The 26,297-nt window shown below is 38.7% G+C and overlaps 1 protein-coding gene across 3 annotated transcripts in view; it reads left to right on the top strand.

Annotated features, from left to right (window-relative positions):
* Nucleotides 1-22,524: 22,524 nt before the first annotated feature.
* The window catches only part of LOC124161979 (lipase 3-like), a 159,369-nt gene continuing 155,596 nt past the window's right edge, over nt 22,525-26,297 (top strand). Inside the window, exon 1 of one of the 3 annotated variants that reach the window (XM_046538268.1) lies at nt 22,525-22,631. The gene's annotated coding sequence lies outside the window, so the exon portion shown is untranslated. The remainder of the gene's footprint in view (nt 22,632-26,297) is intronic. The other 2 variants (XM_046538270.1, XM_046538266.1) reach the window with 2 other exon arrangements.

A 26,297-nucleotide genomic window follows, 5' to 3' on the forward strand; every position in this document is an offset into this window, starting at 1 on the left:
AGCGGTTTTTCAATCGCGCGTTAAGGCTGAGCTACACGCCGCGGAACTCTTGAGGCCGATTTTTCAAGTTTTTAAAAACTTTAGTCTTGAAAATCGTCATTTAAAGCACGAAAAATCGTCTTCATTGACCTAACACCCTAAACTGAGGAGTTAAAAAGGATTATGAAAGGATCGACTTGATCATTTAGCGCATTACTCGAGTGAAATTACTAAGGATTGGATATTTTTCAGAACCATCCTATATATAAGAAACTCGCTGCGCTGCGCGCGCTCGTTAAGGGGCTCCGCCCCTTAAAACCCCGATTCCGGCTTCGCCGTCTACATTTGTGGTCGTTCGAAGACTTTTGAAGTTCGAATAATCTCAACTCGACTAGGGGCCGGCTTCGCCGGCCAGGGGGTAGGGAGGAGCCCCACTCATTCCTCGCTGAAGGGCGGCTTCGCCGTCCCGGGTCATTCCCACCAGACCTTTTTCCATCGCCTCTTTTGTCACGTTCCGTATTTTCAAGTGTCATTCTATTGCAAGCTAATCGTGGCGTTACAATCGCTGTTAGCGGTCTTCCGTTCTGATTGGCTGAAGGACGGTGCCAGCTATGGTTTCGGCTGCGAAAAAAGGGGCGTGCCAGGTGGTGGGAAAAGGTATGGGAAGCCCATCCCTCGAGCTATCGCGGAAAATTATTGCGAGAAACGGTGATTTTTCCGCTATCATTGGAACGGTCGCTGGTGCTGTCCCTCCAAAGGGATGGAAAAAATGATCGTGTTATTCAGGCTTAAAGCGCACGCTTCAGTGACGGATCACTCGCTTAAGCCTGAGTCAAGTCATCATTTTTTTCCGTCCCGAGCGATAGCTCGAGCCATCGCTCCAATAATGGCGGATGAATGCCCGTTTCACGCAATCATTTTCCGCGATGAATCCAGGGATGGAAAGCCCATCCCTTTTTACATCACTCCGCACGTCCCTTTTTCCGTATTTTAAACCATCGCTGGTACTACCTTTAAACCAATCAGAAAGCATTTTAATTTAAGGGCTTGTTTTGAAGAGGCTACAAAATAATACAATAAGCATTTAGTTCAAAAATCAAAAGGATTAACGCAAAAATTTAATCGTAATTTTAATATAGTAAACTGGTCGTTTGAGGTGAATAAGGACTCGCCAGAAAAGTAAAACTGCACACGTCTTCGGCTCGTTATCATCGTAAGTGGTCAATGCCTACACTAATCTCCTGCTTTCTCAATTCCAAAAGGTCGTTTTTCACGGGGGACGGAATTGCGCAGGTTAGAACTGCATTCATTTCTAAAATGGCGTGGAATTGCGCGAATGCATGGACGATATTAGAACGAGATCTATTTTGCCAACTCACGTCCACAAATTCTCGCATGTATTCTAGCAATTCACCGCTTTACACGACGCAATTTTGACTGCACCTTCGCACAACACGTCAGATTGTGCAAGTACGTGCCCCGTGTGAAACGGCCTCAATGCCTTTACGTCTGTTTTTCACTCCTAATTTCTCCCTTTCCTCTGTTTGTCGTGGGCAGTGGGTGATGAAGATGCTGGGCGTGAACGAGTTCATGCCTCACTCTGATCTGCTGGACATAATCGGACTGGCATGGATGGCGCCATCACACAGTCCCTCTGCAGCGACGTCCAATTCCTCATCAGCGGATTCGACTCCAAGGAGCTCAACAGGGTGAGTGACGCCACTGACATTGCGGTGAGACGTGAGAGTACAAGGCGCTGTTGCAACCCAACTCGCTTATGGCGTTGCATTAGAATTAAAAAAGGGTGGTTCCCTATTATTTTTTTATTGCCTAAATCGAATGATTATTACTCCTAGAGTACGTTTTTCACACTTTTAGATTTTGAAATGACGATGCCTATTTTTCGCGACTAAATGAAAAATGAAAAATTTCAAGCGCGCGAAAACGCGACTGTCAAGCATGAATGCTGGGAAAACTCCGTGTGACGTCGTTCTGATTCCCGCTGCCGCAAGTGAGGTGACCTTGGGGCGAGCCTTTGAGCGCTGATACGATGCAGGTTGCTAGCAGGTAGCAGAGTACCTACCCTGCTAGCAGGTAGTGCTTGGCTTAAATGAGGGTTATTAATACGTTATCAAACGAAGAAAACTTTCCGACCTTAGCCAGTTTTAATAGGTGATTATCAAGACATGTTTCCCTGAGTTCTGTGCCTCATGGTAATCCCAGACCATGTAAAACTCCCATCTACTCGTATAGAAACTAGGTCCTAGTGACGTCACGTGGAGCGGCATCGCGTGGGCGCCAATCTGGCCTTTTTCAAATGAGGATAAAATTGACCATTGCCATTCGTCTGAACCGGTATTTCTAAAACCAAATAATTTGTATATTATGAATACACTAATGGTGGGAAAGGAATCGCAGTCAATGCCTTTCGTTTTCTTCGATGAGGAAACTACCCAATTCCAAAATTCCACGCATTTATTGATGGAAATCGATTTTCCGAGCAATCGATTTTTAATCGAAATGAAAAGCTCGACTTTTCAACGAAAATCGAAATTTTTACCAAAAAATCGATCACTTTGGGACCTAGCGTCAAAAGATGACGGCCACTTCGCTACTAAAAAATTTTCGGATCTGGGCAAAGTTAAAATTTTTACATTCGGGCTGAAAGTGTTAATCGAAAAAAATCGGCGGTTCTTTAATATTGCTATCACAAAGGTGGACATTTAATTTACAGTATAGCAAATCAAAAATGTTGTTTATCATCTCAATGAAGTCCGCAGTAGAGGTAGCTGATGATAGCGTCAGCTCTCCTGTAGAGCAAAATATACAACAGGTATGTTCCAGTTCTGCTGCATGCCCCTTACAAGAAAGGCAACATTTTTCAACATTTTTCATCCTGCCAAGATGTCCCAGATCTTCAAATCCCTCGATTATGTCCATCAAGTTATGTCCCTCCATTTAAGGGACCTTTTTCCCTACGATTGAAAAGTAGTGAAATGTTTTCAGAAGTTAAAAAAAAACTTCCACCAGAGGAAAAACATTTTGTAGGAGTGTATGCGTGGTCGTTTACTTTAGAATTGGCCCGAAAATACCCTATACGCAGGAGAATGTTTGAGTTAATCAAATGGATTGAGATAGTGAACTATATTGTGTGATTCTTTTCGCATGTTGTTGTGCGCCAACTTATACGTTTTATATGCTCTTCATTCCTGAAATAAGAGACTCCAAACGAAAGATTCCTACTTTCATAAATTTGTCTCCACTTTTGCGTTAACTTTTCAGCGGATAATATTTAATTGCCTCATTTAATGGAGCCTAATGAGTTTCAAAAAGAGGCTTATCTCTTCCGACATAATACTATAGACGTTATTATCTCTCAAATTTGCCTTTGTGCCAGTACCGTATTGCGGAAGGCTGCAGAACTTCGTCAAGGACTCATTGAGTCTCGCATTGCTGAATATAAAATCCTCTGAACGTCCATTCGATATTCGTGCATATCTCCTCTCCAAATTTCATCAAAATCCCTGGAAGTCGAGTGGATACTTCCCTGAAGTTTTCTCACTGATAGCTCATTCGTTTAGTTTATCAATATAGAACAAAATTCCCTAAGGTAATATGACCCGGAATGGAGAAGCATTCAGAATTTAATCTTTCGGACGGATGGATAGTATTTTTGCGGAAGCGATGACTAATTTAACGTTAGATTACATAATTTTGAGCTTTCAATAATGAAGGATGCTTCATTTTTCACTTATAACCATCAAATCCGGTGTCCCGGTATCCCCCTGAAAATTTTTTCTCTCTTGCCTTCGGACCGCATTCTTTGAACCGTATGAGACTGTCTCAACACATTCACAGTTATTCACAGCTGCATGTTGTAAAATTGTTTTCAATAGTAACGGGAAGAGCCAAGCAGAGAGAAGAGGGAAGGATTCGTGGAAGACGCAGCTCGCCAGGCGATAAAGAAAATCCACATTTAAAAAAGCTAGAAGTTCCCGTGGAAATACCCCGTTAAGACGGTGTAAGGCTCCGCTCCGCGGTGTCATAACGACTGTTTTCGCGGTGGAATCCTGGGGGTCAAGGATCGGATAGTGAAGAAAGTGTAAGAATCTCAGCTGGTATCTTTCTGGTAGGTATTTTTGCATGAGTCCCAGGAAAACAACTCACTTTTTCGAGGTTTGAACGCTTTTAATAGAAGTATGGCCTTCGATCGTATCCAAATAAAACGAAATGAACTTCAATGAAACGTGCACTTACCTCGGCTGAAAAACCTCCACTGTCTTCACCATAGGCCATTTGAGAACCGGTGTCTTGAAGCAAAATATAAAAACGGTGAATGCTGAGCGTTAAAACCCATTCAGCTTCAATAACCTTACCGCGTCGCAGCCAATCCAACTCCCGTCGCGCGGAGACGAACCCTGCCGCGCGATCGAAAAATCTTCAAATATATATTGCTCTCATATAAGTTACTCCGCGTGACTTTGCCGAAAACCCATTTGGAACTCTACCTCAATGTAAAACTTTGTTGGAAAACAGTTTCCGCCATTTTGTAACTGCAAGGAAAGAATTTATCGCTAATATTCTTTAAGATTACGGGAAATTAAAGAAAAACCCCTATGCCAACAGATTATGTGGTCTTTTATTACGCAAGAATCCATCCATAACTTCATCATCTACTTACTTTGGAAGATTTTCAGAGAAAATTGAAGACGGGCGTTTTTATGGAAATTTGCTCACGTTTGAGCCTCTGTATCACAGTAACAGGTAAGATCAATGCCAAATAAAATGCATATCCATAAACTTCAATCGTTTTTTAGTATACCTGCGAAGTTTCAAGTCTATAACTCAAAAAAAAGCCATTTTGTAATTTTTTCCGGCTTTTTTCCGATTTCCGCCCACTGTGCGAGGTGTCGACTGACCCGAATGTCCCCCCGTCATACAGTTTTTGGAGGGGAAAGAGAAGAGGGAGAGGACCCAAGGTCAGCTTACCCGTGCGGGAGTACGTCACTGCCCTCTCTCGTCAGCAGTTCACAACAACACGTGTATATCTTTTTCTCCATAAGGGCTGGCCCTCTCTTCTCCTCTCTGGTATTACCTAGCATTCATCGAAGACGTTTACCGTTCGAAGGAAGAACAAATCCTATACCTATCCATTCGGAAAAAAATATCTCTTTTATTTTATCGTTCCCGTCAAACTTAGAAGCATTATGAGGTTCTAAGATGATGGTACACGATGTAAGAGGATATCTATTTGTAACTGCTCAAGCAATCTAAACCTAGTGCGTAGCCATAGAGTATCCAGCGGCTCCCAGGCCTATTCGCGTTAAAGCCGTGCAACGCCTATGGACGTGCTTTTCAACTCCGTTCTAATTACTTTGTACTCATTATTCTATCCTGTAAACGAAATTGTAAGATGTATGTAGCCTTGTGTATTTTGATGTCTAATATGTAAGTTTCTGCTAACACAAACAACACACTCTCCTGACAACATATACAACTGCGCCAAAAAATTATTGTATTGTACACTGGCTGGTAGGGGTAAACATGGCTTTACCGGAACGGCTTTACACGCGGAGAAGTTCTTTACCAATCCCACGGCTCTCCTTCGAATTTCATTCATTCCACGGATATGATCTTTCCGGGTAGGATCTCCCAAGCTTGCTGTGTATTCGAGGTGCAGCTTCATGAGTTATTATTGGTGAAGTAAAACTTTTCTTTCAATTATTATCCGGAAACCTTCCTACAACACGTTTCAAGAATCCAATCTTCTTCGGGACTGTGCCATTTATATTTCTTTAATATATTAATTAAATTTCTGACATGCGTTCACGATAGGTTTAACGTAACTTAGGATGGGCGTAACTTCCATTGACTTAGTGGTGTAACCGATACCATGATTTTGGACATCAAGTTCAATCCAAATGATTTTGCCATGAAAAAATCCTTGATTGGTGATAATAAAAAGGGCGAGAATATTAATAAATAGCTCTCATCCCTAAGTAGGACAATTATTGATTGGAATCATTTACCTTAAGAGTAGTTTAAATTTTAACATGTAGGCATTCGAAAACTATGATTATAAGTGGGTGCTTAGTCCATGATGAAAATGTAAGACATTTACGGAGATCTGCACATGGTTAAGTTTCATAACGGGTCCCATGTTAATGTTTCACATAGTTTTCTATTTCCTTCACTGTAATCTTAATATGCCACCTGTCAATGGCCAATTAGCAAAGATTTGTATCATGATGATGATAAATGCTGGGGTACGAGTTCTATTCGAACTTTACCAAAAACGTCCGCGAGCATGGGCTCTATGAAAAGATTTATTGTACGCAAGAAACTTAAAGACTCGTCTCTCTGATACACTCAACAATATACCCTGCGAGCCACACCAATGATGTTTCTTCCAACATACACTAAACAACATATGGGTCATTCTACGCCACTTCGGACTGAAGTCCACCCCTAAACTCTTAGCTTCATATAAAATTGGTATGCCCCGTTATCTCTTCAAATAAAAACAGGGTATTAAGCATTTTGCGACAGTCTAAAAAAAAACAATGAATACATTTTGGTTTTTAGCATGGTGTTTTTCCTCAGATCCGTAGTATTCAGCGTTACGATTTCTTTTAATAAGCAATCAACACAAATAAAAAGTTAAGTACTTCCTGAAGGAGATAATTCCAAAAGTAATAGCCATGTCATTGTTTTGGTATTATTGGCACTTCAAAAACTACAGTTTATATATTCAATAAAATAAACATAATCATGCCAGTCCATGCCATTTTAGCATAGATTGCGTTTGAAGTAGCATTCGATTAACTGGAAGAAGCAGTTTAAAAATGTATGGTATCATGTCAATATTAAGGAAAACCAAATATTCTCGAGAGCTTGCGTACAAGTCGCTTTGACAGTGTCCAAGGTCCCATGTTCGAGACTCATAAGGGTTGTTTTCACTTTGAAGAAGAGGAAAAAGTGTGAAGGGGCAATAATGCGACTGCAGGGATGCTGGGGAATCGTGACGATGCCATTTCTTGTCAAGGCTCTCAGTACCCATGACCCCTGGATGCTGTCTGAAGGATGTTTCGGTTTTTCACTTCCAGAAAGAATACAAAGCGTGGAAAAGTCACCAGAAGAAGTGTCCTGGTGTTGAAAGCCATTCTTTGGAGACTACTACGGTTTTGCAGCTGTAGCTCTAACAAATTTCTTCGCATAAATTTATTTACATTTTTAAGATTTTCGTTTTTTCCATTTCGGTGGCTAAGTGCTGACAACAAGTATATCAAAAATAGCAACTTTTCAAGAGAGCAGAAAAATGATTAATTTTTTAAATTGTGTATAATTTTAATTGAAATTAAAAACCAAGAATACACAAAACTGAAGAAGAAGCATACATTTGCAAGCAAAGAGTTCTTCTTTGCGTGCATTTTATTTTTTATTAAAAGTATTAGCAATGTTAACTCAGACCGGCAAAATTTTGAGATACGAGTTGTTAGAACTTAGCCATTGATATACAACAAGTTTGCGATAGTTTAGCTTTGGGATAGCTTGTCTTGGAATAGCAAAATAGGCTCTGATTATATATTTATTGGTTTAAGCACTCGCGGGTCAATGTAGCCGTTGGTGATATTTTTTTGGTGTGTTGCTCATATTTTGCCCGACGTCTCGTGGCCGTTGCTGGTCACTTTTTCTTTGGGAATGAGGATAGTCTTTCCGTGGAAGGTATTTAAATGGAAGGATGTTAAAAGGGTCCGGGGGGAAGGGTTTTACATTTTATTTTGCATAATTTTAGACTAGGATTCCACGTGTGGATGATTTTTTAAACCACAATCCCTTTTGAAATTCGGTTGGCATTTCTTCACCTCCAACGTCTTTCGGATTAGCCAGGCTTTGTAATTTGTCACTTTGGCGATTGCTTTAGTATTTTCGAAGCCAATCGCGTATTCCGAGGCTGCATGCTCCGCCACCACTGACTTCAAAGGTCGTGCCAGTCGAATTGAACGCTTGTGCTCTTCTATCCTTGTTTTTACGGAGCGTCCGGTTTCACCGATGTCTTTCTTAGGGCAATTAAGGCAGGGAATCTCGTACACTCGTTCTACTTGGTGAGGTGGTGCGTCCTTCACAGATCTCGGGCAATTTTTAAGTTTTAGTGCGTGGCTCAAAAATTGTTTTCATATAATGTTCGCGGAGAATATTTCCTATCCTATCAGTCATTCCACGTACTATCGTTTTCAAAAGTATGTAGACACCCACGAGCCCCACTTAAATGATGTGGTAGGGTCGGTAAAAACTTGGAAGGTTGGCACATGAGGTAGCCTGCATCTCTCACCAAAGCGCCAGTAATAGCCGGCGAGGACGGACGCGGGGGCGATCGGGATAGCATGACAGGAGTCAAACTACCGGCGCAATAGCCCAAGCGGATGGAATACACTGAGGAAACTCACGTCCACGCACACGTTTTGGCTGTCTGGAGATTTTTCATTTGGGCTCCGTGGCGAGGTTGTTCCTCTCTATAGATTCAAATTTGGACTCACCGTGAACACGGAATGTGTATGTGACTCCGTAGCTGAGTAGGATTACTTCACGCGCATTTGATGCACTAAAGTTATGGGGGTAATTCGAATCTGAGCCAATTGTATTTTTTTATTTTGTGAAAGGTCAATTCATAACATCAACATATTAGATATATTTAACTCAATATTAACACCGAATTTATTTAGCGACTAATTTTTTAACATAAATGACTCAATCTGCCTTAACACATTTATTTATAAGCAAATTTATTCAAAGAGTGGAAATAAGTATGGAAAGAGGCAGAGGTTGTAATTTATCCTGTCTACTGACCGTTGAAGAAATGTATGATATCCACCCGGTAATAAATTTATAATTATTTATTGTTGTCCGATCAGTGCGGTGTGGTCAGGTTGGTTGGTCGGCTATCTCCGAGGCCCCCGAGGTTATAGGGCCCCCACAACGCTCGCGTGTGAAAGGTGTAATAAAAAACTCAGATTGCTTGAACCAAATTATTTATAACCATTATAAAATTCTAAGCTTTGATAATTTTTTATTTAAAGCTTAATCAGCATAAAAAGTTTGTAAAAAAATAATGAAATAAAAGTTTTAGAAGATAAAAGAGAACTTAATGCTTTTTGAAAGGGTCATTCGAAAGTTATTTTCGAGGGTTTTTATATTTCAGTGCAGTTTTAAGGTACAAATATTCTAAATATATAATAGAACCATCACACCTACCTAAATGTTTAAGCTATGTAATTTTCATTTTTCTTGGTATTTTTATTTACGAAATTACTACCTTTCATTAACTTTAATCTAGATCTTAAGAGCCAGAATAGTGTCAAAATCTATTTCTGGACATGCGATTTCCCAAAATCTTCCTGTGGAGGACCCCCTATTATGGTCCCCAGCCGAGGTCACACAATCACCCCAGGCCGCCCCTTCGTCCTTTTTTAAGGGTGAAAGATTTCATGTACCAATTTACTTCCACTTAATCCTTGGAGATATTTGTATTTCGCACTCGTATTGGAAGCAAAGCGTTGGTGCTTTTAATTACATAACTTCCCACACTGGTGAGCAAAGATCTCGGTAAAGAATTAAGGGGCAGTCCTAAATTCAATCCCTGCGTGTAATGTGGATTACACTAGTTGTGCAGTACACCGTCCGTCGGATGGGACGTTAAGCCGTGGTCCCCTTGGCGCCTTTCGTTAAGAGCAGGCTAATGCCGACGCCGGGTTTCTATCCACCCTTCATCCTCAGTTTCTAATCCCAAGCTGATCCATTCCTGATTTAAATATGAAAAAAGAACTCTTTTAAAAATATATTCCATAGTAGTAACGAAGATAAGAAAACGAACTTTAAAATTTGTAACAGTAAAATTCTTAAAAATTAACACAAAAAAAGTTCCCTGAGCGAGCATCGATCTCGCTTCCTTCACCTCCACAGTCGGACACCCTATCCACTTGGCTGTCGCCCAATTGTTTAACAAAGGCGTTCAAAACAGTTTATATATTGTACCTTCATTTTTTACGATTTTTAATTGCTTTTTTCTCGGGATTTTACGAGAAGTGAGTCGTCTCGCTTCGGCATATTACGTTTGTACCCATAAACTACCGAATCGCAAAATTTGAGCTCGATCGGCGATGCGAAGGTCGTGTATTCCCCTTGTTAGTTAAGAAGAGTTCAACTACTGTTCAATAAGCAAAAAAACGCATTTTGAAACTAATGACGCATTGCTCGGAAAATCCGAACGAACTCAGGGATTTAATACTACCAATCTAAAAATGAATATGCATCATGAATAGCTGATTTTATATTGAACGTAGATAGTTGTAAAATTGGTTATTGGTATAACTTGTTATTATAATGGAAAAAGAATTTAATGAATAATTGGATTGAAAAAAAAAAACTATTTCTCCGAGATCATCTATTGAAACAAGTAACTCACGAAAAAGGAGAGAGGCGCAAAGTCTACTTAAAATAATATCCATGTGAAACTACGAAATTATTGACATAATTATTGAGCAAAGAGATGACATGAAAGACATCAATGATAAAAATTATGGAGAATAAATCTTTAAGTTTGATATTAATGACTAGTATAAGAGTTATTATTAGTTTTCCATGCAGTTTCTTTATTCCCTTGGCTCCCCTTTATAATCAGTATTTCAAGTTGCCAAAATGATCGGTTCGAGAAATTTATCTCAACTACACGAACAAATTAACCCAGCAAGAATTGAGATAGACTACAATAGCTTTTATTTTTCAGATTAAAAAATAAAATAATCAGCTTTCTGAAATCAGCTTTCTTTATGACTGTTCCAAATGATATTTAACCGTTAATATCGTAAATGTGCATAAATAGTCCTGTTTTTCTCTTCCAGATGGATGGTTTTCCTTGTGTGTCAGAAAATTTGGGTACGCAAGTAAGGGTTGAAGCAGTTGAAAACACAATAAGATATTTTGTGCAAGTGGTATTTCCCTCGCTTTCGCCGTTAGCTACGAGGGAGGCTTTAGTCAAATATAGGCTCTTCGAACTTGTAATACCGTGCGAGCCGTCGCGCAAGCGAATGACGTCGTATGTGTCCACAGTGGCTGGGCAAAGTACAGGCCGAGGAGTATTTGAAATGCAAAATACCACTCCGAATGTATTTGAAATGCAAAATAAAAAATACCTTGGAATTGGGTATTTGAAAAAACTACAAAATAGTATTTTAAATACCTTCAAAAATACGAATTACATTTGTATGAAAACTAATAGATCATAAAAAATATAACTTGCCATGATACGTAATGTATATATAAATAAAAATATGAAGAAAACGATTATAATGGAAATAAAGTAATCTTTGAAGCATCATGTTACAGGTGTGTTATCAGAGCTAGTACTTGAAAAGTATTTTTGAAATGTATTTTTTTATTTTAGAATGGGAAAATACCAAAATCTGTATTTAAAATACATACAAGATACATTAAGGTCGCGTATTTAACAAACCAAATAAATGTCACGAATATTCAGCCATGTGGCCACTAATCTAGTAAAGGAAGATGAAAGGGAGCAGAAAGCAAAAGGTTAATGTTGTGACCACCTAATAACAAAAGACCATTGAAATTACCCTCAAGTTGTGTATGTCGAGCACAGTGGAGTCCCAGAATTGACCACTTAATGAGACAAAATGATGTGACGAAGAAAGATGTGTAACCTGCCGTGGATCAGACGAGGAGAGTGGTAAAAGAACGCCTTTAAATACATGGAAGTAATGAAGGGGCACGTGAAAGAAAATAATCACATAAATATAAAGTGATTTTGGATATTAAACTGAATGGAAACTTCCCGGACAAAATTTAATTACAAAACCAGTTTAAATTCCTTGCATATCAAAACAGCTCCTGATGATCATATGAAATGCATTATAACGGATTGTGCTATTGAAATTTGTGCGGAAAATTTCCATTCAGTCCTGTAAAACTCACACCAGATAGAGCCTGACAATAAATTGATATGAGATAACTAGCTGACATGGGAACTGAGAAGTGATTAAGGAGCAGCATTAAATCAGTCTAAGAATTGATGTCCCATGGATATGGTAACGAACAGGAGAAATTTTTGATTTAACCCTAAATCTGATACTTCCATAAACAAGATCCGCATCCATCGACAGACCCAAAACAAAATTCTCTCCGACAAGGACAAGTTGCTTTCCCTCTCAAGAAATGCAATACTGACCTGCTGTTGCGTCATACGAACAAACCAAAATTTACCGTCTCAGCATGCGGAGTATTAAAAACTATTCGGCGATGTAAAACACGGATTTATTTCAATAAAATTCTATCCAACGTCACTTTATATTGTTATTATGGTAAAAATAGGCGAATAAACAGATTGAGACGAGTGACTGGATGACTCGACAGACCGGAGTGAGGCGCACTATATATAGATAAAACCTTTGGAGATATGGGGATTTTTATTCCTTTTTTTCTGTCTGCGAGAACCGGTTCGATCCAGCGATCCAGCTGTCCGGCGTTCCAGCGGGTTATTTAAGGCTCGATTGAATGGTAGGGTGGGGTGGGGTGTTGAAGGGGGGAGGGAGGTTCGGAGAGAGCGGGAAACCGGAAAGTATAGGTGGGTAATTTTTTTACTTAATTTTGGAGATAATCTTAGGAGTCAAAAGGATACCTGTATACCAGTGGCGGATCCAGAGAGGGGCTATGGGGGGCTCTGCCCCCTTTGGGTATCCAATTTACACAGGATAAAATGGTAATTTTGTTCAGATCCCCGCTACTTCTCCGAGGATACCCCCCACCAAGCCTCCCCTTGTCCCTATCCTGGATCCGGCGCTGATGATTGCGACACCTTCACAAATTTTGTCTCAGAACAACATGCGAAAAAAATATAGTTTGCTAGGATCCTTGTGTGTTCACAAAATTACAGGGATTTTCAAATTTCGTTATGCGTTAAAAAAATTTTTAAAAATACGTTGACATGCATGCCCCTGAGTTATTGATTAAATTTTCAGCTGTATTAATTGCTTGCTCTTTATGTGGCAGCGGCTAAGGGTAGACGTGTTTTTATGAGCTCGGCGACTTTTCGTTTGTTAGAACAAATAGATCAAAGGATTATTGCAAGGCAAAGAATGATCAGCAAATAAAGTGCAACAAAGCGTGTGGAATGTTAAAAAAAAGGCCTATGACCAGCCTGCTGTGAGTAAAACAAGAATTTATTAGTGGTATAAGCGTTTCAAGATGGCCGTGAAGAGTTTAAAGATGGCGCCCCAGTTGTTGATATTCTGAATAGATTTCTAATGGGGACTAGTTAGAAGGCAAAAACATTAATGTAGACGAATAAATATTTTTTTTTCATAAAACTAAAATCCCCGTTACTTTCTGAGCACACATCGCATTAAGTCGGCCTGATATCTGAAATGAATAGAGTACAGCGCCGGGCGACCACATTCGCGATAAGTTGTTACGATAAAATGTAGCATTTTCCATGCAGTAGGCGAGTTAGAATGGGAATATTTGAAAGAGCATTGAGCAAAATACTGGCTGAATTCGGAGAGTATTTTTTCTCAGGCGACTTGAAAAAATATTCGTCGTTTACCGTCGTACTATGGTAGACTTAATCGCGAGAAGAAAATAAATGAGGTAGTTTTTTTAAATAGAGAGATTTTAAGTATAATTTTTTATCTCGTACTATTAAGGATAAAAAGGTGTTTCGATTAATAAAATGAATGACGTCATTCACTAGGACGACTAATTGCATGTTTTTAGTTTTCCATTGCTTAAAACTTGCATGGATTTAGTATATGAATTACTAATCCTTGGCAAGTTTTGCCTATCCATGAACGTGGATGTATATTTTGTTATTATGCGTAATATTTTTATGACCGTTTGGTGTCCATGAGGGTATCCTCTTGTATGCTGCATGTTAGTGATCAATCAGCCCCTGCCAAACAACCTAGTAGTGGTGAATTGCAGGGTATCATGCCGTTGAAGATACGTCGCAACAGCGGAAAATATCAATTTAGAACTATCTAATCAAGGAATTTAACCCGGCGGTATAAAATGATCGATAAAATATGACAGCAAGAAAAAATATAGCTACATGAAAAAATCGATTTATGATAACTTTTTATTATGATTATATATTATGATTTGTTAACTCCACGCAGTCGCACCTGAAATAACACAATTTTTGGAAATAAATGGGAGCAATGTTACATGAATTATGCGGCATGGTAGCAAGTTAAACATTTTGAGCCCTAGATGCATAAAATACCTTTTATCGAATGCAATGTTTGGTTTGCAGTTATTCGTCTCTCCTCTCTGTGGAGTGATATTTTGGGAAAGTATACCGTCACTTTACGTTACAATTCGTTTCGGAGGACCGAGTTCCATTGCCGTGTTAAATCACCCGTTTGAACGAACAAGGAAGCAATTCAAACATTGCGTGCGCATTAAAATGTTGCTATGGTAAACAATATGTTCCGTGTAAACAAATGAGGCGTAAAACTACACAATCGAAGACGTACCGTACGAGTGGAAACAATATCGGGGAAAGCTGACATTTTAAACCGGGATCGGCTTTAAAAAGTGAAATCGTTCTGATCATATTTCGAATCCATAGTAAGGCCTGGATAACACGATCATTTTTTCCGTCCCTCAGAAGGTTATTTGAAGCGATATCATTTCAGGGAATAAAAAAGTGATCGCTCAACCAATCATTACCTGAATCACTTGATCAATCTCACCATCCCTCTTTCAACCGCTTGTGCCACGAATATTACACTAGAGGATCCTCCATTCGGCATCTAAATGTGCTGTCATCTGACGCGTGTAATAATTGGGTTTACAAAAGTCGCCACTATCGTCGCTGACGGACAAAGTGATCCCAGTTTCACGGGGAAACAAGGCAGTGGCGAATCTAGGGAGGGAGAGGGATAAGTGGGGGTCAAAAAATATTACCATTCTATCTAGTGTAAATTGGATACCCAAGGGGGGGTATTGTTTCCATTCGTACGATGCGTCTTCGATTGTGTAATTTTACGCCTCATTTGTTCGCGGAACATATTTTTTACATAGCAACATTTACATAGCCCCCTTAACCCTCTCACCATAGATCCGCCACTGAAACAAGGTATAATCAAGGGCATTAACCCATAATTATACTGACAGTGATGTTATCTATGAATTGCATAACTTTACTATGCAATTCTTCGCAATTACAAAGATTTTAATGAGAAATATTGGAAAAAAGTGGATCGCATTGCACTCATCACCGCGCCGCGGACATTTTTGAAAGCCGATTGAAATGCGACTGAAGTAGCAACAGGAATCAGCCTTCTATGGGATGGAATCGTTGACTCCTCTATGTAGTCCACTTGGCTTATACCGTCAGTTTCCGCATTATTCGGGATCATTGTGCGAATTCTAGGGAAGAATTTATGTGTGAACTAAAGAACCACAGGTCCATGCCCCGCCCTTGACAGATTTGGGAGTAATTTGAATACAAGTACCTAATTACTTCAAAAATTATTTTGTCTACATTTTGAATCTCGAACTGAAAAGGATTTAATACTAATTAAAAACGTTGCCAGTATCTACGCAGATTTCCATTCCGTTCTCCTATCCACTAGTAATTTTATATTGATGTATGTCTTCTCTTTCACATCCTTTATAACCTTTCATATGTAACTTGTTCTGAGCCTTCCCTTGCCCTTCTTACTCTTCACCTTTCCTTCAACGATTGTCTTCATCAGGCCATCACGCCGCAAAATGTGGCCAATTACGTTGTCCCACGTTCTCTTGAGGCTTTTTGAAGAGTTCTGTTTACTTTCACTCTTCTCAACACTTTCTCGTCACTAACTCGGTCGATCCATTTTATCTCTATACTTTTTCGGTGGCACCATATTTTGATGGCTTCCACTCTCGACTTCTGTTCGACTGTCAACGTCCAAGCCTCGCCCCCATGGAGAAACATGCCCCACATGCATTCACACGAAGCAAAAATTAAACCAAAGAGCTCGGAAAAAAATCATCCGCAACTATGTCAACACAACAATGGTAAAAAATAAACATTCTTTGAATTAAATGTACCTAATGATGCTGCTCTGTGATGAAACTTGTTATACTACTAATTAAAATGTAGGAAAAGTACAAATAATCCAACAATTAATATTATTCGAGCATCTTGGAATTTTCAGTACACCAACATTGTCTGAATACCAAATTTACTATTTCACCTTTTCCACTCACACAGATGTAAAACTTTCCTTTGACATGTAGCTACCCATAGTCTAATTATAGCCGATCGATCGATCCTCTCAAAATTGGCGGGTTTTTATACCCGAGGTCCATCCAGCCTCCGGTGTATATATATACCACCTCTTCGCCGGTGATGATTTTACGTGCAAAAGCACTCTAAATTTAAGAAGACCACAAGCTAACGGCGTCGGAAGCCGGGAACGGCCCTGATTGGCCCCAAAATTACACTTTTTTAACAACTATGTTTTTGAGCTTTTCACAATTATATCCTTTTTTGTTGCATAACAATGCATTTTGTTCATTTTGTATTTTTTTTGTACATATTTTATCAAGTTTTATCATTTTTTTGCTTGATTTTGAACAATTTTTATGTATATATTTTTTTAAGTATTTTTTTCTTTTTTCAAACCACAAACAAGATTCACAATGACAATACTAATAATATTTGAAAGAAAAGGCATAGGAAAGAATTCGGTATTAGCGAATAATATTTCTTTTGGAAGTCTGTAGCTTTTGAAGCGTTTGAAATGTACTGGGTAATCCCATAGTGTTTTTGTGAGCGGGTTACGTGAAAGGGAGTTCTGAAGTCTCACAGCTTGTGACTTGATGAACTCGTGTATTTTGGGTACATTGCGAGTGCGTCTTATTTCAGCAATTGGAATGAGTCTGCGTTGGTTTGTGATGTAGCGCAGAGTACGATTCTGGAATGTTTCTAAGCGTTTGATATTCGTAAGGGAAGTGCTGCCAAACACTTCGCACCCGTAAAGCAGCCGAGGTCGAATGTAGGATTTATACAGCGTCACCTTGTCCTTTCTAGCGATCGCAGATCTTGAATTTAGCATGCAACTAAGAGCTATCCTAATTGCAACAGCTGATTTCAAGGCTTGCTTTACGTGCGCGGACCAGAGTCATTTGGAATCGAAATGTAACCCTAAGAATTTGTGTTTTGAAACCATTGGTACTTTGCAGGAATTAAAGGTAAGGGAATTGGAGATAGGTTTTTATCAACGTTAAAAGACGACAAGACTGCTTTTGGCAGCGTTGATTGTCATCTTCGACGAAACAGTCCACTTTTCAAGACCCATAGTCTAAAGGGGACAAATGATATTAAATACTCCAAGCCCGCTTAGCTTAGGAGGAGACTATGTTGAAATAATAACGCATTTAGTAACATTTATTGAAGCAACGAAGTCGTCATCGCTTGTTAGTTTATACTCACTTTTACCTTTATTATTGAATTTGATCTTTTACGAGGATTAGTCCTCTAATAATCTTAAGCTTAGGTTACGCAAACAAACTGAACTTGAGTCAATACCATTAGAGCCATCTGAATGTGAAATTTAAAACTACAAACTTGATGTGTCAAAAAGTGTACAGCGATATGAATTTTTTTCACAAAGCGGTAACTGAGCGATGAAAAAAACCTAATTATAAAAGTAAAATAAAAGTTAGATAAAAGTCTTACTTACGATTATTCATTTGAGACCAGCATGGCGCTTTCTTAGACTGCAGACCTTCCTTTTCCTCCAGGTGTGGATGCTGAAAATTAAAAGGTACATGAGTTAATAACTATTGAGTTCTAAATAAATAAGAAACTATTATATTAAAAAGTTAACTGCCTCAGTAGCTAGAAATAACGCATTTTTACTTCTTAGTTAAGTACAGGGATTATATTATCTTTTTGGGATTGGTGCAGCACATTAATATATTTGTAATGACATTTGTGCACACAAGTGACCCTTAGATTGCATCACTTTACGTTATGATGCTAATTTTAGACTCGCATCTTGTTTTTTTAACAAATATTAGTAATGGCAGTGTCACACTATGATAAATATGTTACCAAGGGAAACTTCGTTTTTCACAGAATAGGGATAACGATGATGTGACCAATTGACGATCGCATGCTTATACTTTGTGAACCACCGCCAATTAATGTTGGAATGTACTAGAGGGGGCCCAACCGAGTCCGAGCGTGAAGCGAAGTATGGTATGAATGGGTGCTTGGGTCCCACGCCTCCTTTGACCAAAACATAGGCAATCTCATAAGGTCAATGCATACTTTTGGTGAAATTCATTGTCTTAACTCGTTAATACACTAAAATGCACTATCGAACGCGAACTGTAAACCTTTTTTTTCCTCACATTAGTGGTAGGCTTCGCGGAGTTGTCTCAAACATCTTTTCCCAGGGAAAAATATTATGAATCACCAGTGTTACGTTATATGTACAATAGGGCGGATCGGAAAAATCGATTTTTTTCAAATCCATCTGGCCCAATGAAAAAAAGTTGTGGGACCGATCAAAAATAAGGCCTGAAAAATTTGAGACCTCTAGGTGAACCCCTGACCCTCGCTCAAATGCAATTTAGGGGGGGAAGGTCGAAATTCGAAAAATATAGTATTTTATGGTCATTTCCTATAGATTTTGCCGAGTTACTGCCCTTATAGGGCAAAAATTTCGTGCATTTTGACGTATCTGCCACCGTTTAGCCACAACATGCCTAATTTGAGTCCGCGCCCGCGAAGAAAATATTCCAACGCCCACGCAGCGTCGCGGATACAAGAGCCGCAGGCCGATCCCCTCCCCTCTCCGCTCGCTTCTACCCCTCCCACGCCTCCAATACAGCAAAATTCATCCCGCGTATGCTGCTAGGAGGTCATTTATCTTTTATAATATAAATCGGAAGATGGTAGAAGCTAATAAAGGAAGCTTAGTGAGACGGCTTGTCCCTTATTAGGCGCCTCGTCGGGGTTAAACAAATCGATGTTATCAACTTTTAGAGAAGTGATGAAATATTTTTAGATCCGAGAACGCAGGAAAGGAGCCTACGGTCCATGAAAAGGCCTCTCGAGTGGCTATAAAGGTGTGCGAACTATGGTGACGCTTCCCTTCCATTATGTGTGTGATTAAATGGATTTAGCGGTACAACAGAAAGTACTAAAACTTACGGAAAATGCGAATAGGGCAAAAGTAGGGTTTTTGCTTAAGTACAAACCTGAAGCACTTTTGAAAGAACATTTGAAATTATGCGATATTCTTGCGTGTAAGTGCAAGAAGGAGCATAATGTTCCCCCCAATGAAGAAGTATGTTGATTGGCTATAAAGGTGTGCTAACTTCGGATATGCGCTCCAATTTCGGCTTTGTCCGACAGATGTGATTAAATGGATTTTGGGCGAAAGCCGCCCGCGTCCCCTCCCCTCAAGCTTCTCCCACGCGCCAAATACACCAAAATTCACACCAAGTGCGTCTTACTTCGTTAGTCTAAATATTTAATGTTTCAGTATCGTCTGTGGAGGAACAATCACGAAATAATTTTTCAATTACCTGCTTTCCAATCTGTATTTCTTATGTCAGTGTCATTCCTCGTCTTTCGCTGTTGTCAACAAAGTTTTGGTGAATTTCTTCACGAATTTCTCGTCCGTATCTATAATAAAAAGAAATATTTAACTTCAAATTTCAAAGTTCATCAATAGATTTTTGAAAATCCACAGCACGAAGGTCAGATGTAGCCGGAGGTACTGTGGTCTCTCTCCAATATGTCATCAGCGAGTAGTCCTTAAAGTTGATATTAAAATCCAGCACTTTAAAAAATTTCTGATCGGCCGCCAAACGCATACTTGCAACAACGCAAATTCGGTCCTTAGATTGCCCTCCCAATGTTTATGCCGCAAATCTAAGTCAACTTAGTGCAATTAGCAAATAGACCTCCGTAAGGGATGAAATATGATTTGATGCTTTCCCGGAAAATGATGTGGGTAAACTCTTCTCGGGATTCAACGAAATTTATCCCTGATGATGAGCCCCGAGTCGGAGCTTGAAATGTTTGCCATTTTGGAAAAATTAACCCGGTGGGAATCCCGAGAAGAGTTTACTCACATAGCAAGGGATGATGGAATTATGCTTGTAGCATAGGGATGATGCCTCCTTTTTGGGCGGTATTCACCATCGCATTCAAATCCTTTTTATTTTTGTGTATCTAATTTTCACTCGGAAAGGAATCGAGAATCGCAGATTCCATTCCGAGTAAACTTTTGCTAATCCTCCGACGGGGGAGGCAAACCCAAAAGGTGGACCCTGTTTCTTCAACTAACATCAAGCATTCCCCTCTAAACTTGGATTGATAAGTGCTCATGCCTTTTTTCATCAGACTTTCACTCCATAAAAATGTAACCCTTTGTTGACACCCTTTGATACCTCTCTTTTCGTATTCACAATAATTAGCATCTTTTTCTGTCTACGTAAGTAATCTTGCAAACTTCCTTGGATGTTTCTTATGAAGTTATGATTTTTGCGTCAACTAAAGTTGCGGGGACGATCATTGCTGTTTCTTGGTTCTTGCATATACCTCTATCACATTTGGCAGACGCATTTTTCACGCAGAAGTTCCAGTTTGAGTTTAGTCCTGAATTTTTATTTGATGAGGAACGTAAAGATAAAAATCGGATGATTTCTCTTCAGTTTAATTTTCTTCGGATGAATTGATGAAGAAAATGTTTGATACTATTATCCCATACAAGAATTGACGATGTCGACTCAACGCTTACCGACGATTCCCTTTTTTTCCTCAGTTGTCGAGTTTCTTTAGGACTCAATCCAGTAGCCATCATCTTTAGTTTCGTCCGCTGGTCTCTCAACATACTTCTTCAATGGGGGGAACATTATGCTCCTTCTTGCACTTACACGCAAGAATATCGCATAATTTCAAATGTTCTTTCAAAAGTGCTTCAGGTTTGTACTTAAGCAAAAACCCTACTTTTGCCCTATTCGCATTTTCCGTAAGTTTTAGTACTTCCTGTTGTACCGCTAAATCCATTTAATCACACACATAATGGAAGGGAAGCGTCACCATAGTTCGCACACCTTTATAGCCACTCGAGAGGCCTTTTCATGGACCGTAGGCTCCTTTCCTGCGTTCTCGGATCTAAAAATATTTCATCACTTCTCTAAAAGTTGATAACATCGATTTGTTTAACCCCGACGAGGCGCCTAATAAGGGACAAGCCGTCTCACTAAGCTTCCTTTATTAGCTTCTACCATCTTCCGATTTATATTATAAAAGATAAATGACCTCCTAGCAGCATACGCGGGATGAATTTTGCTGTATTGGAGGCGTGGGAGGGGTAGAAGCGAGCGGAGAGGGGAGGGGATCGGCCTGCGGCTCTTGTATCCGCGACGCTGCGTGGGCGTTGGAATATTTTCTTCGCGGGCGCGGACTCAAATTAGGCATGTTGTGGCTAAACGGTGGCAGATACGTCAAAATGCACGAAATTTTTGCCCTATAAGGGCAGTAACTCGGCAAAATCTATAGGAAATGACCATAAAATACTATATTTTTCGAATTTCGACCTTCCCCCCCTAAATTGCATTTGAGCGAGGGTCAGGGGTTCACCTAGAGGTCTCAAATTTTTCAGGCCTTATTTTTGATCGGTCCCACAACTTTTTTTCATTGGGCCAGATGGATTTGAAAAAAATCGATTTTTCCGATCCGCCCTAATGTACATCTAGCTCAGTTGAAAATAAAATGTCACAACTGAAAACTTGCAACTTCCCTGCAGTTGTAATTGTATTAAATTTGATTAAAACCAATGAAAATAGTAAAAAAGTATGTTTACAAGGATATCCCAATCGGTAAGGTGGGCATAGAGCTTCATACGGCAACTTTTAATTAATCCTTGATTGCTATTGTTGGTTGTGAATATATTCGTACTTTTCACTGATTTGATTGCTAAAACTACTGCCTTGTTGCAGTACAATAGACTGCATAAAAATCTTAGAAGTGTAACTTTCAATTCCTCTCTGAAATAATCATATACAAATAAATAAAATTTATAAATTAGTTTTGAACCTGACGTTCTAGCAGTGCTGATATGGTGTTATTTAACTTAGGAGTGAAATATAAATTTGAGCGGTAGCTAATACAAAATGATTAGAGTTTGAAAAGTATCTCGTGCAAAACTGTTATTAATATCCGAGTTATCCTCTGGAAAAGGCCATGCTATACATTTGTTCCTTCCGCGACTTGGAAAACACGCAATCACAGAAGAATATCGGTTTGAAGGTGAACTGCTTAAACACACAATTCCGCCGAATAGTCTTTTTGGAAGACCCAGAGCGTCTTTCCTTCAGAGCAGATTCCCCATAACTACAAATGGAGCAAGAAGTCTTTCAAGGAGGACAACCTTCGAAGTGTAAGCATAAAAACGTTTCGCCACAATAAAATAATGCGTCCATTGCCAGATCTTAAAATGCACGGTAGTTCACAATGCTATATAAGCATAGACCCATTGCATTTCCAAGTCACTTTCACCAGGACAGCGGAATTGAGAAGACCAGACGAATCTGATCCATAATCATCCCATACGATATATTCGGTAAGTTTTAGTATTTAAACTCAATGAATACGCCAATGCTTGCAGTATCTTTCACCTGATAGACTCATAATAATGTTACTGTAAATATTTAAATACGAAATAATGAATTAACGGCCTAAATGTTTGCTTTGCATTGGTGGCATCTGGAAAATTTCAAAGCAATACGTTACTTTATGCTTCATTGCGATGGATTTATTAACACTTTGGGTGCTAAGGGCGTAATATTACGCCACGTAAAATCCTTCGATTTTTGGTACCTATGCAATTTTACGCCATCTGTTTCTTGAAAAACCGTAGCCTGCAATTAATTGTTCAGTGCTAACCTCTAAATATACAAATGAAAAAAACGATAGAAAAATTAATTTTATTTGTGAAATCATTAAGATTTTTGCTACAGGCGTCATATTACTTCATCCGTCTTTTTAAAAATCGTAGTTTGCTATTTCTTAACAAAATGGTACTAGCCTCTAAATAAATAAATGAAAAAAGGAAAATTCATTCATTTAAGGGATACCAAACACCTATTTCTCGCATCAACGGTTAGTTCTTAATAAATAACACAAAATTATTGGAAACGGCCAGTACTGAGAGAAAGATCTACAGTACTAAGGTCAGCGCGGTAAGTATTAAAAAACAATTTTATTTAATTATTTTTATTTAATATTAGTTATAAATTTTTATGTTCGATTACTTAGATCGCAATTTTGCTCTGTTTCTCGCGGAAAAATATTGTGATATTTGCCAGTACGACTCCGTACCCCACATGAGATGGGGTGAAAATCGCCTTCATCCACGGCTCCCCTAAATGCCACCCGTAATTAATAGATAACCCCAAATGCGTGAACAAAGTACCACCTATCACCTATTTTAGTCCTTTTTAACTAGGGGAAAAAAACTAATTACTACACTTTTCCGTTAGGCAAAACATCTTTCTTCGTTTATGATTTCTATTGGCCATGAAATGACAAAGAGATTCTCTTTTTATGTTCTTTATTTTACACTGAATGATATTTATTTTTAATTGCTCAAGCAATATAAGTCATTAGCGTAGCCTTCGAATCTCTATCGGCTTCAATTCTAATTTATTTCTGATAATTTCTGTATCGCTTTCTCTACGGATTTAGCAGTATTTTTTTTAACTGCGCGGATTCTCTTTGTATTCTATTAATTTAACGTACACAGTATTTCTGCGCTGAATCTAACATACTCGTTACATATTAAGGGTATGGCATTTCGTATGCGGAGTAGTACCTCTCTCTTGCTATGTCATCCACAAATATTTCGAAGAAAGCTTGACGAATCCAGGGGCGGTCTGGGTAGATTGGGAGCCCTTGAGAAGGGCTTATGGTGGGGCACTCCTTACTCCTTACCGGGGAATTCGGTAGTCCTCTTCGAAAAAGTTTAGGAAACTGCATGCACGAAAAAGATTTTTTCTCGATTCTCTCTTTTAAAAACAAGATAAAAGTTAATGAAAATTAGATTTTCGCATTAAACAATACTATGATAAGTGATAATTTCAGGTGTAAAGCTTGTAAATTTTAAAGTGTAGTAAAGTTCTCTCATATATCTAGAAAATGCTTTCCTTGACGCTGCACTGAAATTTAAAAAAAAAGCTCAAAAATAACCTTACGATTAACATTTTCACAAAATCATCAGGTTCTCTAATACCTTAATTTATTTTCACATAATATTTTAACGCTATTTTGTAAAGAAAGCTACCAATGGAATCGTAAAATTTTATAATTGCAATAATCTTAGGTTCAAGTAATTACTTATAACGCGGGGAAAGCATTTTTCAGATGACTCTTAAACCCATCAGAATTAGCTCTTAAAAAGGAAAACTTTACGTTCTTTCTTGAACATTTCAGTGGAATTTAGAGAAAACTTTGCAGTTACTACCCTATGGTCACTTATTCCTTCGGCGGTTCTCACGTTTATTACCTGATGAGGTATACTTGTCGCTAATAAATCAAGAATACTGTCTCCTCAGTTGGGTGCGGATGCTATTTGAAACACTGAATTTTATGTAAAAATGTGTAATGACGCCTCGCAAATCAATTAATCCCCCCACACCAGGAATGAAGCTATAAGTCTCCTAATCCTTAGAAGGTGCGTTGAAATCTTCACCAAAAATCAAGTTTCTTTCGGGATACTTGGATGCTATGCTGTTTATTTGGGTGTCAAAATCTAACTTTGATGTTAAATCTGTGTTTGGTGCTCGTTAGTACCAGCTACTAATATATTTTTAGATTTAAGATATTTAATTGAACACCACACAGATTAAACGCTGGTCTCAGTTATGGTTTCCGCTTATCTGACGATTGAATTATTTACAGCTATAAATACTCCGCCTCCAGTTCGATTAATTCTATCTTTTCGATGAACAATGAACGATTTTGGGAAGATTTTACCGTCTAAATCTTCATCTGTTAGTCAACTATTTGTTCCCATAATAACATTATACTTCGTCCTATGAATTAAATGGTACAATTCGGGAATTTAATTCCTTAAACTACGGCCATTGATTAATGCCAAGGTTATTACTTTGAAACTACTATTATTGCGATTCGGTTTTAACCTTGACTGCCTTTGATATTATGATTCAACTCATGTTTCTCATGCTTTAAGTTATAAACTGTATTATTGTAAATTAGCAATGCTGATTATGACAGGCTGAGTTTTCTTTCTTTCACTCTATTCTCATTTCTTGAAGAACTTTTACCAGTGAGAACATCTGAATTTACCCTTTTATTTATCAACCCACCATTATATCTACACCCTTCCCTACTCTCTACTCTAAAAAAAGACCTTCAGGGCTCAATATGCTACACGGCGAAAAATACGTTTAAGTTCACTCAACAACGTCCCAGAACTAAATCTATGGTGACCTTTGATACCTAAACAATTATCACTTTAAAAGGTTAGTGCGACAATTGCTACTGAAAATTTTCTCAATGATATGCACATGATTGCTACAAATTTAATCGACGACATGCAATTTTTCTAGGTAAATTCCATAAATCGTAAAACAAAACTAACATTTTATTTTTCCCAAGCCAGTGGAAAAAAAACATTTATTTTCTGCAGTTTGATACCTCACTTTCTTTCCAATTTATTTGAAAACCAATATTTTTAAATCAAAACAATGCATGACATTTCGCTTACTTGTGACAATATGTAAGGATCAAATAGATATCTAAATTAATGTGAACAAAAATAATGGAGGGAAAAAGGGCGAAAAATTTATCGGAATGAATTCACACTTCACTTGGGACAATATCTCTCCTGTTATATAATTCGAAATCTCAGCAGCACTTCGATGTATTATATGTCAGTATCAACATCTGCGGTTGTACACCTCGGTCCTAATCGGTTACTTCTCAGATGGAAATCAGGTGAAGGTCTTCTCCGATTTTTAATGACTCATTACCCTCCCTGATGCGTTTCTCCGAGTAGTACACGGTACTTCAATTTTTATTCATCCTTCGCTATGTTTCCGCTACTGTTAAGCCTGCCTCCAACAAGCTGACTACTTTTCCCCCTCTCGCCTGCTGACAAAGGCATCTTAAATCAAGATAGGAACACATCCTTCTCGATCGCAAGAAAAACGCGTTCTGGCAATGTGCTCGTCTTTCCTTCCGGAAAAACTAAAACTCCTTTAAAATC

The sequence above is a fragment of the Ischnura elegans genome, chromosome 7 (assembly GCF_921293095.1).
Source record: "Ischnura elegans chromosome 7, ioIscEleg1.1, whole genome shotgun sequence".
In the NCBI taxonomy this organism is placed as follows: Eukaryota; Metazoa; Arthropoda; class Insecta; order Odonata; family Coenagrionidae; genus Ischnura; species Ischnura elegans.